Genomic DNA, 11,590 nt, shown 5'->3' on the forward strand with positions numbered 1-11,590 from the left:
ATGTTCTTCCATTTTCCTTAATATATATATATATATAATTTAAAAAAAAAAAAAAAAACACAGCAAAGTGGCAGCATCATATGCAAACAAGTCCAATATAAATATTTCTCAGTCAAATCCATAAAAATAAAAATACAAATGTTTCAACCCATGAATGTAATTAAATCTTCTGTTTGGTCTTTGTCCATTGCATTGTTGGAGATACTTCAAATTTATATACATATATATATATATACACTCGCACACTGTTGTGTGAATTCAAAATAACACTTACTTTTTTTTTAATCTTTTCTTCATAATTTTAAGTCAACTATTCCCTTTCCTTTTCAGTTTAATCTTGATTTTGGAATTGATTAGCCCTTTGATTTGGGAAATTCATATATATATATAGTTTCGTTTCCTTTTCCTCCTAGCTTTGACAGGCTATATATATATATATATATGAGCATAAACATTCTGCTGAATGCACAAAAATATTGTCTTCTTCTCTAATTTCTGTCAATGTTTATCTGTTTCTATACACGAGTTTGAAGCCTTGATTGGTGAGTTCACACCAACAAGACTGGTCATTGAATCCTAGAGAACGACCGCCAAAAATCCATCTGCACCGAGTGGAGCAAAATCGTTTCTTAAGGACAACGGATTAAGTTTCTTGCCTCGACATTTCATACTCTCTATTGGTTCTCAATAATTTTTCTTTTCACTACGTTTATTTACTCATTCTTGTTAATCAATCATTGTTTTTAACTCTCTATACAAAAAACAGAGGTTTAAAAGAAACAGAGCTCCCTTTTCTTTTCTTTTCTTTTCTTTCCTTGGGCTATTCCAAATGGGTTCTTGCAAAAATCAAGAGGGCAATCGACAAAATTGCTTGTGGGTTCACGGACCTATCATTGTAGGTGCTGGACCCTCTGGGGTAGCAGTCTCAGCTTGCCTCAAGAACAATGGTGTACGCTCTCTCATTCTTGAAAGAAGTGACTGTATAGCTTCTTTATGGAAACAAAGAACATACGATCGTCTCAAACTCCACCTTCCCAAACAGTTCTGTGAACTTCCACTGTTTGGTTTCCCGGAAAATTTCCCCAAGTACCCAACAAAACACCAGTTCATATCATACATGGAGTCATATGCTTCACACTTCAACATCGAACCAAGCTTCGAACAAGTGGTGAAAAGAGCAGAGTTTGATTCAACTATTGGGTTTTGGAGGGTTCAAACTCAAGATTGTGAGTACATTTCCCGGTGGATTATCGTTGCCACGGGCAAAAATGCCGAGCCTGCGATACCGGAAATTCCAGGGATTGAGAGGTTTGATGGGCCTGTTGTGCATACAAGTTTGTATACCTCTGGTTCTGATTTCAGAAATCAGAGTGTTTTGGTGGTTGGTTGTGGGAATTCTGGTATGGAGGTTAGTTTGGACCTCTGTAAACACAATGCAACCCCTCATATGGTTGGCTAGAAGCACTGTAAGTTTCATTTAGTTTTTTTAAGTACTTTTGCTTTCTATTATGGCTCATTTTTTTTTTCTTTCTGGCTATGCATTAAAATGAATTTTTGGGCAGTTCAAACCACTTATTTGAAAATAATTTTCAAATTTTTGGATTTGGATAACAAATATTTACACAAAAATTGTCACAAAATCCGACATAAAAAATATATGAATGTTTTGACATTTGAAAAGTGAGTCCTATAGTGAACCATTTAAAATATAATCTTATTCATTCATGTATGTTTTACGTATGTTCTTTGAGAGGGAGATTAATGATATGGAATTGGGCCAGACAGATTTGGGCCGGACAGATTTGGGTCGAACAGGTGTTGGGCCAAGTTGTGTGGCCCGGCCTTGAAGGAAGCTGCTCAGTTAAGGCAGCACGTGAATTGACCCAGCTGCAAGGATCCGTGGTTACGAAGCCAGTCAGGTGAAAAGTCCAACGCCAGGAAGGCAAGGTTGGACCGAGGTACCTGTTTGCTCGGCAGGTAGGTCGACCGCAGACAAGCGTGAGTTGCCCCGAGCTCGGCTTTGCGGAGTTGCCGCCGAGTCCGGTCCTCATCTGAGCTTAGCTGTTGGAGTACTTGGGTATGAAGCACAGCATGGCAGACGATGACCGAGATGATACTGCTCGGCTGCCGAGCTCCCAGGAGAATGGGCAGGCAGTTGGGTTAGGTGGTGCTCAGCAAGGTTTATGCTGACAGATGGGATAGCAGTCCCACGTGTTGAGAGGTCACTGGGAGTAGATTTGGGGCGCAGAAGGTATATAAGCATGTCTGCGCCCCCCATACAGAGACAGATGTACATTTGGTAAGAGAAACACTTAAACGCAATTCTCTCCCTTCTCTCTATCTATCCCCTGGTGTATGTTCTAACTTGACCGTCGGAGGGGTTTTCCGGCCACACACCGCCGGGTAGCTCACCGCCTTTGTGTACGCAGGTGATCGGATAGAAGTGGAGCTTGGAAGAAGGGAGTACGGGCTCGCTTTAATATTTGCTCCCCGTACAATTGGCGCCGTCTGTGGGAAGCTTTGCAGATAAAACCTTATCTTCCTTGCTCATCCGATCCCTTTCTATGGCGAACAACGAAAAGATTCTGCTGTCCGCCATCGATGGAGCCACTCCGGAGTCAGGCAGACGGAGAGAGGGACACCCCACCATTCCTCCGATGGGGGACTTGGAGACAATCCCCGGAGGACAGTCGGGAGACGCGCGGGAAAAGCGCAGAAGAAGTCATGGTCATTCACGGAGTCCAGACGGTCACCGGCGGAGGAGAGACCCACACGCCAGACGTCTGGAAAATAAGCTGAAGGACCAGGACGCCGTCATCCGGCGAATGGCGGCAGAGATGGAGGAGCTAAAGCGGCATGTCAAAGGGAAGGGTGTAGCTGGAGTGAGAGACCACAGTGAGCGCACCCAACCCCGCTGTTCAGGCGGTCAGAGTCAGCGACGCACTCCGTCCATTTCTATTACCAGAAGTTACAAGGTTGGTGATTCCGACGTGCATGCAGAGAAGTCTAGCGCGCAAGACAGCACTTACCAGCCCTCACGTCTAGTAACGACGTCGAGGCACTCTTACTCTGCTCATTCAGAGGATTTGCGGGCGGTCTTAAAGGAGCGGGCTCGCCGGCGGGAAGCTCAGAGGATACCGGCGTTCCAGCGATTATCCTACGGGGTTCACGCCAGCGAGGAGGTCGGAATGCCTCCACCCCGCCAAGCAGCGCCACTCCTGGTGGATTCAGATCTGGCAAGGTTGAGTGCCACCCCTTTCTCCCTGGAAATAGAAACAACACCTCTCCCGTCGGGCTTCCACCTGCCAAAGTTCACATTGTACGACGGGAAGACCGATCCCTACATGCATGTAAGTCATTTTCGACAGGTCATGGCCGGACATAGGCGGAATGATGCTCTTATGTGCCTCATCTTTCCGTCAAGTTTGGGCGAACTGGGCTTGAAGTGGTTTGAAAGGCTGCCGGAGGGGAGTATTGAGAGGTGGCATCAGCTGGCCGAAGCTTTTGTCACGCGCTTCAAAACCAACACCACAACACCAAAAGAAGTTGATCACCTACTGAGTGTCAAGATGGAACCGAACTACACATTGAAAGCGTACAACTCCAGATATTGGGAGACCTTCAACGAGATCTTGGATTGCCCGGTCAACCTTGCAATCACTCAATACAAGCGTGGTCTCCCGGTCGGACATAGACTGCGGGACTCGCTTACATGCACCAACCGACGTCCATGGGCCAGCTCATGCAGCGCATCAATGAGCACATCCGAGTCGAGGATGATGCGGCAGCATCTACCGTGAAGGCAACTCTGGTAGCAATAGATAAGAAGACAGCAGGCAAAGTGCACGCATTTGGACAAGAGTCCAGCCGCTCAAGTGACCGAGCAGAGGAATCGGACCGTGGCTCGAATCGCAAAAACCGGGGTAGAGGACGTCGGAATGACCGGGATGACTACCCCTGAGATGACGTAGCGGACGCAAACAGAAGGTTGAAGGCAAGGACTGGCATAACCACGGTCTTTAAGATTCCAATCTATCGCATACTTAGTGAAATCCGAGACGAGGAGTATGTCCGGTTTCCTGCTAAGTTGGGCGATGGACAAAAGGGCTACAATCCGCGGTATCGTTGCACATTTCATCGGGAGCGAGGCCACCGGACTAAGGATTGTTTGCCTTTGAGGCAACACCTGGAAGAGCTAGTCGCGGCCGGACACCTAGACCTTTACATTGATTGGGGCGTAAAGGCAAACCAGGCTCCGGTTGAGCCCCGGGGACAGGATAACCGAGATGCGCCACCACAAGGAGTTATTAATGTCATCCACGGCATAGTGGAGCCGGAGCGTGTTTGCGAACTCCGGGGTATGATCAAAAAGGCAGAACATATGAGGGAGGTTTTGTCGGTACAGCCTGCCATCAAGAGGGGGAAGACGGTAGAGAAAGATGTGATTAGCTTCACCTCAAGGGATCTAGAGCGTATCCAGACGCCGCACAACGATGCCTTAGTAGTAACACTCCGCGTCAAGGAATTCGATGTCAAACGGATCTTGATCGATCAGGGAAGCTCGGTCGAGATCATGTATTACGACGCGTTCAAGCAGCTCAAGCTTCGGGAGACAGACTTGGCTCCGGCAACTTCGCCACTGGTTGGTTTCAATTCACAACCGGAGTGGCCTTTGGAAAAGATTATCCTGCCGGTCAAAGCGGGATCCGTGGTCAAGCAAGTGGAGTTCTGGGTGTTACAAGTTCCTTCTACTTACAATCTAATCCTTGGAAGGGGATGGCTTCACGCCATGCAAGCCGTAGCGTCGACCTACCATCAGGTGATGAGATTTCCCTCGGCTATGGGGGCAATCGAGGAGATTTGGGGAGATCAAGTCATGTCCAAACAATGCTTCGTGGCAGTGAACGGGAGCCGAGCTGCCAAAGGCTTCGTTCAAATGATAGAAGGACCAGAAGACCGGGGAGTTCTTGACGATGTGGGCACCAAGGCAGAGGACAGAGCTGTTGAGGAATTGGTGGAGGTACGAGTTGATATGGATCGACCGGATAAGTTCTTCCTGCTCGTTTCGAGCCTTACGGCCCAACAAAGGACCGAGATGGTTGAGTTTTTGATGACCAACATCGAAGTCTTCGCATGGTCGCCTTACGATATGCCCGGCCTCGATCCAAGTTTTATCTGCCATCACCTCAATGTCTTCCCCGGAGCAAAGCCATTCATTCAGCGAACAAGGAGATCGGCGCTTCATCACGCCGAGGTAGTTGCAGAGGAAGTAAAAAACTTGCTTGAGGCACGAGCAATTCAGGAAGTGCACTACCCTCGGTGGATTTCCAACACAGTAGTGGTGCCCAAGAAGAATGGGAAGTGGCGAGTTTGTGTCAATTACAAGACAGTTAACCGAGCTTGTTCGAAGGATAGCTTCCCTTTGTCCCGTATTGACCAGCTTGTGGACTTGACGGCTGGACATAATCGGCTCAGCTTCTTGGATGCCTATCGTGGCTACCACCAGATTGCCATGCATGGGCCCGACCGAGAGATTACTTCATTTACGACTCCAAGGGGACTCTTCTGCTATCGAGTCATGCCTTTTGGTTTGAAGAACGCCGGGGCAACTTTTCAGAGGATGGTGACCAAGATGTTTGCTCCTTTTCTTGGGTGGACAATGGAGGCCTACATTGATGATATGGTGGTTAAAAGCTAGCATGCAGGAGACCACTTATCCGACTTGGCCGAAATGTTCGCCATTCTCAAAAAACACAAGTTGCGCCTGAATGCGTCTAAGTGTGCCTTTGGCGTGGGATCCGGAAAATTTTTGGGATTCCTAGTCACAAACCGAGGCATCGAAGCAGACCCCACTCAGATCAGTGCCATGCAAGATTTGAAGCAGCCCAGCTCGACTAAGGACGTGCAGCATCTGGCCGGGATGGCCGCCGCGCTTAATCGATTTATAAGCCGGTCATCCGATCGCTGCCGCCCTTTCTTTCAGGCATTGAAATCAAAGTTCTCGTGAGATGAAGATTGTGACCGGGCTTTGGCCGAGCTCAAGGAGTATCTGTCTTCTCCGCCACTGTTGGTTACACCAAAGCCAGGCGAGGAACTCTATCTCTACCTTGCCGTCTCGCAGCATGCCGTCAGTGCGGTGCTTGTCCGAGCTGAAGGAATTAAGCACCTCCCAATCTTCTACGTTAGTAAGACCTTGCTACCGGCAGAGTCGAGATACTTGCCGATGGAAAAGCTTGCGTTAGCATTGATGATGGCTTCAAGGAAGTTGGCGCACTATTTTTACGCCCGTACCATCATCGTTCTGACCGAATTCCCCCTTAAGGCCTTGTTTGAACAGGCAGACTTCTCTGGCCGAATTCTCAAGTGGGCGGTCAAATTGGGTCAATTTGATGTCATGTTCCAGCCGCGCACTGCTATAAAAGCCCAGACCTTGGCGATTTCGTTGTGGAATTCTCACCTGGAACTCATCCGGTATGCCCGGTCGACATTGCCGTGGCAGATGATGAGGTGAACGCAAGCACGACCGAGACACAACAACTTGGTAGAGCTGGCGACGCGGACTTAGTGCGCCCCTCCGGCACACCCTCAGTTTGTACAAATCCACCGCACGGTGATGCGATTATGGAATTAGGAATCACCGTCTAACCTGCTCTATCCGGTACCGCATCACAAAGGGGAGAAGAAGTGGAAGCACTCAGCACAGAGCCTGCGGCCGGCTTCGCCTACGAACTTGGGCATTGTAGATCAACTTGCCGAGCCCGGTGCCGAATCACCAAGGGGGGTAGAAGTGGAAGCACTCAGCACAGAGCCTGCGGCCGGCATAATACCGCAACCTGGAGATTCGCCTACGGACTTGGGCATTGTAGATCAACTTGCCGAGCCCGGTGCCGAATCCCCAAGGGGGGTAGAAGTGGAAGCACTCAGCACAGAGCCTGCGGCCGGCATAATACCGCAACCTAGAGATTCGCCTATGGACTTGGGCATTGTAGATCAACTTGCCGAGTCCGGTGCTGAATCACCAAGGGGGGCTGAAGTGGAACCAGTCGGCACAGAACGTGCAGCCGAACAGCCGAACAACCGTGATCTCATTGACCTTCGAGACTTTCAGGACCCTTCAGAATGTTACAAGCTCTTTGTAGGGGAGATGTGGAAACTTTTCGTTGATGGAGCGTCGAACCGTCATGGTGCCGGGCTAGGTATCGTTCTTATCTCGCCGGATGGCCTAACTGTTGAACATTCTATCACCCTTGGCTTTCCAGCATCCAACAACGAGGCTGAGTACGAGGCACTTTTGGCAGGACTCAAGAGCGCCCTTCAGACGAAGGCTTCCGAGCTAATGGTGTACAGTGATTCCCAGCTTGTGGTTACCCAAGTCGCTGGGATTTATGAAGCAAAGGATGACAGAATGGCAAAGTACCAAGCTTTGGTCAGGGAACACATCAAGCAATTTCAGGCAATCAGAGTTCAACAGATTCTCCGAAAAGAAAACAGCCGAGCTGATGAGCTGGCCGGCCTTGCTTCAATAGTTGATTGTACATCTCCTAACCCCCTGTTAATTGAATTCCTTCCACGGCCAAGCATAGAGGAAGCCGGGCAGACGGATGTACTCTGCGCCGCGCTAGGTCCTTTCTAGATGGACCCTATAACCCTGTTTCTTAGAGATCGGATCTATTTTGTATAAAACTCCCTCCTTCGACTTTTAAGGTCATTTTTTCCCCTCTTTTTCCATCTCTCATCCCTAGGGTTTGGATCGTGGTCTAGTTGGGCTCGATTTTGCCTTTCTTCTTCCTCTTCCTCGCCGATTTCACCTTGGTAAGTGTTTTCTCTCTCCTTCTCTGTTTTTTTTCGTCATTTCGGCTCTTGTAGGGGTTGTATTTCGGGTTTTTGTTTGTTTTGTGTCTAGTTTTTTTTCCCCTTCCCTCACACACTTTCACTGAGTCATGGCTTCCTTTTAATGCTGGATTTCATGTTTTTTTTATGTCGTTTGTTGTGCCATTAGACCTAGGGTTTCTCATTGTTATTTTTTTTTATGGTCTCATGTCTTTCATGTTTTTGTTTGGTTTGCTTTCGATGTACTAGATTGTGGGTACCAAATAGTGTTGATATGGTGGGGCTTGGTTCTTATTTGCAAGTTTTTGGATCCTGTTTAGCGATTTCTTCTCATCATTATATCATTGATATTTTGCCCTGCATCTGTCATCCATGTTTATGCATTGTGCTTGTGAGTTTCATCATATTGTCAGTCTCATATTTGTTTTAATTATTGTCAATCTCATTGTTACTAATGTTACTAATGTTCTCTGTATTGTGTTGCTTTGCTCTTTGGGTTTGTTTAGTGTTGGGTTTTTATTGTGTCTCGAGTCATTATGTCTGCTCCTAAGTGACGAAAGTCTACTGTGTCGCGTCCTGTATTCAATTCTGAGAGGTTTCAATCTGCTAAACAAGCCAAATTATTTCGTAAGTCCTTTGCAGCTCGGACTGTTCGCCTTGAACGAAATGTCCAGCCTAATACTTTTGAGTCCATTCACATCTGTCCCTTGTTTGACCCCTTAGGTGGTGACTTAGTTTTGTCATTTTCTGGTCACCAAAATCTTGATTGGGTTCGAGAATTTTTCTGCAATATTGAGCAAATCAGTGACATTGAGCCTTCCTTCACCACTTGGGTTAGGTCTAAATCCATCACTGTCACTCCTGATCTTATTCGAGGGCTTCTTAAGATTGATCAAGTCTTTCCTGAACACTATCCTTTTCCAGTCCGTCCTACATGTGACTTTAATAATGTGGTTGAGTTTTTATGTGGTGCTCCCCGCACTTGGCCTAAGGGTTCTTTGATTAAACAGTTTGAACTCCTTCTCGAGTTTAGACTGCTTAATCTAATTGTCTGTGCTAATATCATTGTGACCACTCACTCATCAAAAATTAATCAAGACCAGCGGTTCGTTTTGTTCTGTCTTGCTCGTCACATGTCCATTGATCTTGCTATACTCATTATTAGAAAGATGGTCGGTGTCTTTGGGAACAAACAGTTAGGTCTCCCGTATGATTGAATGATCAACAGTCTTTTGTCTGAGCTTGAGGTTCCTGTTTTCGAGGATGATGAGTTTGCCTTTCCCTCTCGGCCATTCACTAAAAAGACTGTTTCCCAGAGTCGTGCTCACGTTAAGGGAGAGTCTTCTAGGGCTGGTACTTCTGCAGGTACAACTGCTGGCCTTGTTGAGGAGGCCGAGTTTGATGCTGCTGCAGCTGGTGGTGAGGAGGATGTTGTTCCACTCCGGGCTTTTCATGACCAGCTTCAGCATTTCGAGGATGCTATGACTCAGAGGTTGGACTTTTTGGATGCTAGATTTGTTGCTTTTGATGGCCGCCTCGGATAGTTTGAGCAGTCTGCCATCCAGACTACCACTCAGCTGGCGCACATTATTTCCTTACTACAGATTCAGCAGCCTCATCCTCCACCTGATGTCTGATTTGGTTGTTCATTCGCTTGTTGTCTTTCTTGTCTCCCGGACAAAAAAGAGGAGAGTTTTTGGTGGTACATGGTACATGTTTTGATATTTGGATATTTGGATAGTTGGATTTTTGGTGGTACATGGTACATGTTTTGATATTTGGATATTTGGATACTTTGTCTTGTTGATATTTTGACATCTATTCCGGTTGTTTTTCATTATTGTGAATATCATTTTGGATCTAGTATCATGGTTCTCTTTATATTTATATCTCTTCTTATGCTCTTCCATAGTTTTTGTTTTTCTTGGTATGTTGGTTATTATTTCACAGGTGTATGTGGATGCATTATTCGAATGGCAGGATTGTTTTGGATGGATTATTCGCATGGCAGGATTGTTTGTTGATCATAGAGTTGTTTAGTGTTATTCTTTTCTTGGTTGTTACATTGTCTAGTGCGTGTGTTTAAGGAAAATTGTTTAGAAAATTTTTGTCCGGGAATTGACAAAGGGAGAGATTGTTAGGTCCCTTTATTGTCAAATCCGCGTACAAACTTTGTTTTGATAAAGTTGTTTTTTTTCCTAATTTTTTGTCTTTCCCGCTCGAGCGGAACCATTGGCGCTCGAGCGTAATATGGGATGTCTCAGTAGTTTGTCAGGTCTGTAAAAATACTGAGATGTGTGATTTCACGCTCGAGCGAGTTCTCCAGCGCTCGAGCGGAACTCTGTTTTGTCACACACAAGTTTTGTTGAAGCCGCTCGAGCGGGATGTTTGGCGCTCGAGCCGAGATCGCGGACTTTGTTCTCTTATATATATCTATTTAGGCTGATGTTAGGCTTTACTTTTCCTAGATCTTATTCAAGAGTCCTAGGGTTTTGTTTGAGGTTTTCTTCTGAGGTTTTTGTGAGTTTTCCTTGATAAAATTGAATGAGTATTCAATTCATGAATTGAGAAGCACATATCAAGGAGATTGTTCGTTTACATGCAAGAGTGTTATTCTTCGGTGGATTCCGAAGATTCAAACGTAGAGTTTCAAAAGGCGTTTGATTCTGTACGTAGTTGTTAATTCGACAAGTGAAGTTGTGGATTCAACTTCAGGATTGATCAGTTCCGAGACGAAGGCGTGGTGAAAGAATTACAGAAGATTCGAAGACAAATTGACTAAGTTGGATAATTTGTGTGTTATCTTTGTAATCTTTCTTTCTTCAGTAGTGGATTGATTAGTGGCGTTTTGCCCGTGATTTTTTATTACAATTGAAGATTCTTCGATTGTGGTTTTTTCCACGTAAAAATCGTTTGTGTCGATTTATTGTTTATTCATAAAACAACAATCTAAATCACTTTCGTAAGTGCTTGATGATTTAGATTGAGTGTTTTAAATATTGGGATTTGGAATATTTTAATTTTGATCTAATCACGAATCACTTAGGATTTTTCAATATGAAATACACATCGTCTCAGGTTTCAAATTTTCTTATGTTTTACACAAAATGCCAACCAATTCCTCAAAATTCAATTTGCATGAAATATTAATGACAATAGTATCATTCTCATATTTCCACAATAGCAACACTGCACTGTCCATCTAAACTGGAAAAAAAGAAAAAAGAAAAAAGAAAAAAAAATAGACAAGAAAAATAACTTGTTCAATATAAAAACACTTTACAAGAACAACATAAAAGTCCAAAGAAATTTCTAATAATTATAATTTTATCTGGGTTATAATAACAAGCTTATAATTTTCTCTGGACTTAAATAAAAGTTCAGAGATAATTACAAACTTATATTCACCTTCAAAATAACAAAAACAAAATCACAGAAAACTTAATGAATCCAGAGAGAATCATAGAGAAATTTAATGCTAACTATTAAACACAATCATAGGCAAAAATCACACAGAAGATCTGTTATGAAATTATAAGCTTCTCTGTGATTTTCACTAGACTGTCGGCTTACAATTTTCTCTGTGTGATTGTGCAGTATTGGACTCAAATCAAAATCCAGAGAAATTTATGAACTTATATACACCTTCAAGATAACAAAAAACACTACATTGTCCATCTGAACTGAAAGAAAAAAACACGAAAAATAACTTTGGCTCAAAAATGAAACATTCAAATTTAATCACAAAACATTTAATTAA

General features: G+C 44.8%; 1 pseudogene; it reads left to right on the forward strand.

Annotated features, from left to right (window-relative positions):
- The first annotated feature begins 782 nt into the window (after positions 1–782).
- Positions 783–1,520, forward strand: LOC145806540 (putative indole-3-pyruvate monooxygenase YUCCA4 pseudogene; annotated as a pseudogene).
- The last annotated feature ends 10,070 nt before the right edge of the window (positions 1,521–11,590 follow it).

This window comes from Camellia sinensis, chromosome 13, assembly GCF_055761805.1.
Source record: "Camellia sinensis isolate YWXY chromosome 13, ASM5576180v1, whole genome shotgun sequence".
In the NCBI taxonomy this organism is placed as follows: domain Eukaryota; kingdom Viridiplantae; phylum Streptophyta; class Magnoliopsida; order Ericales; family Theaceae; genus Camellia; species Camellia sinensis.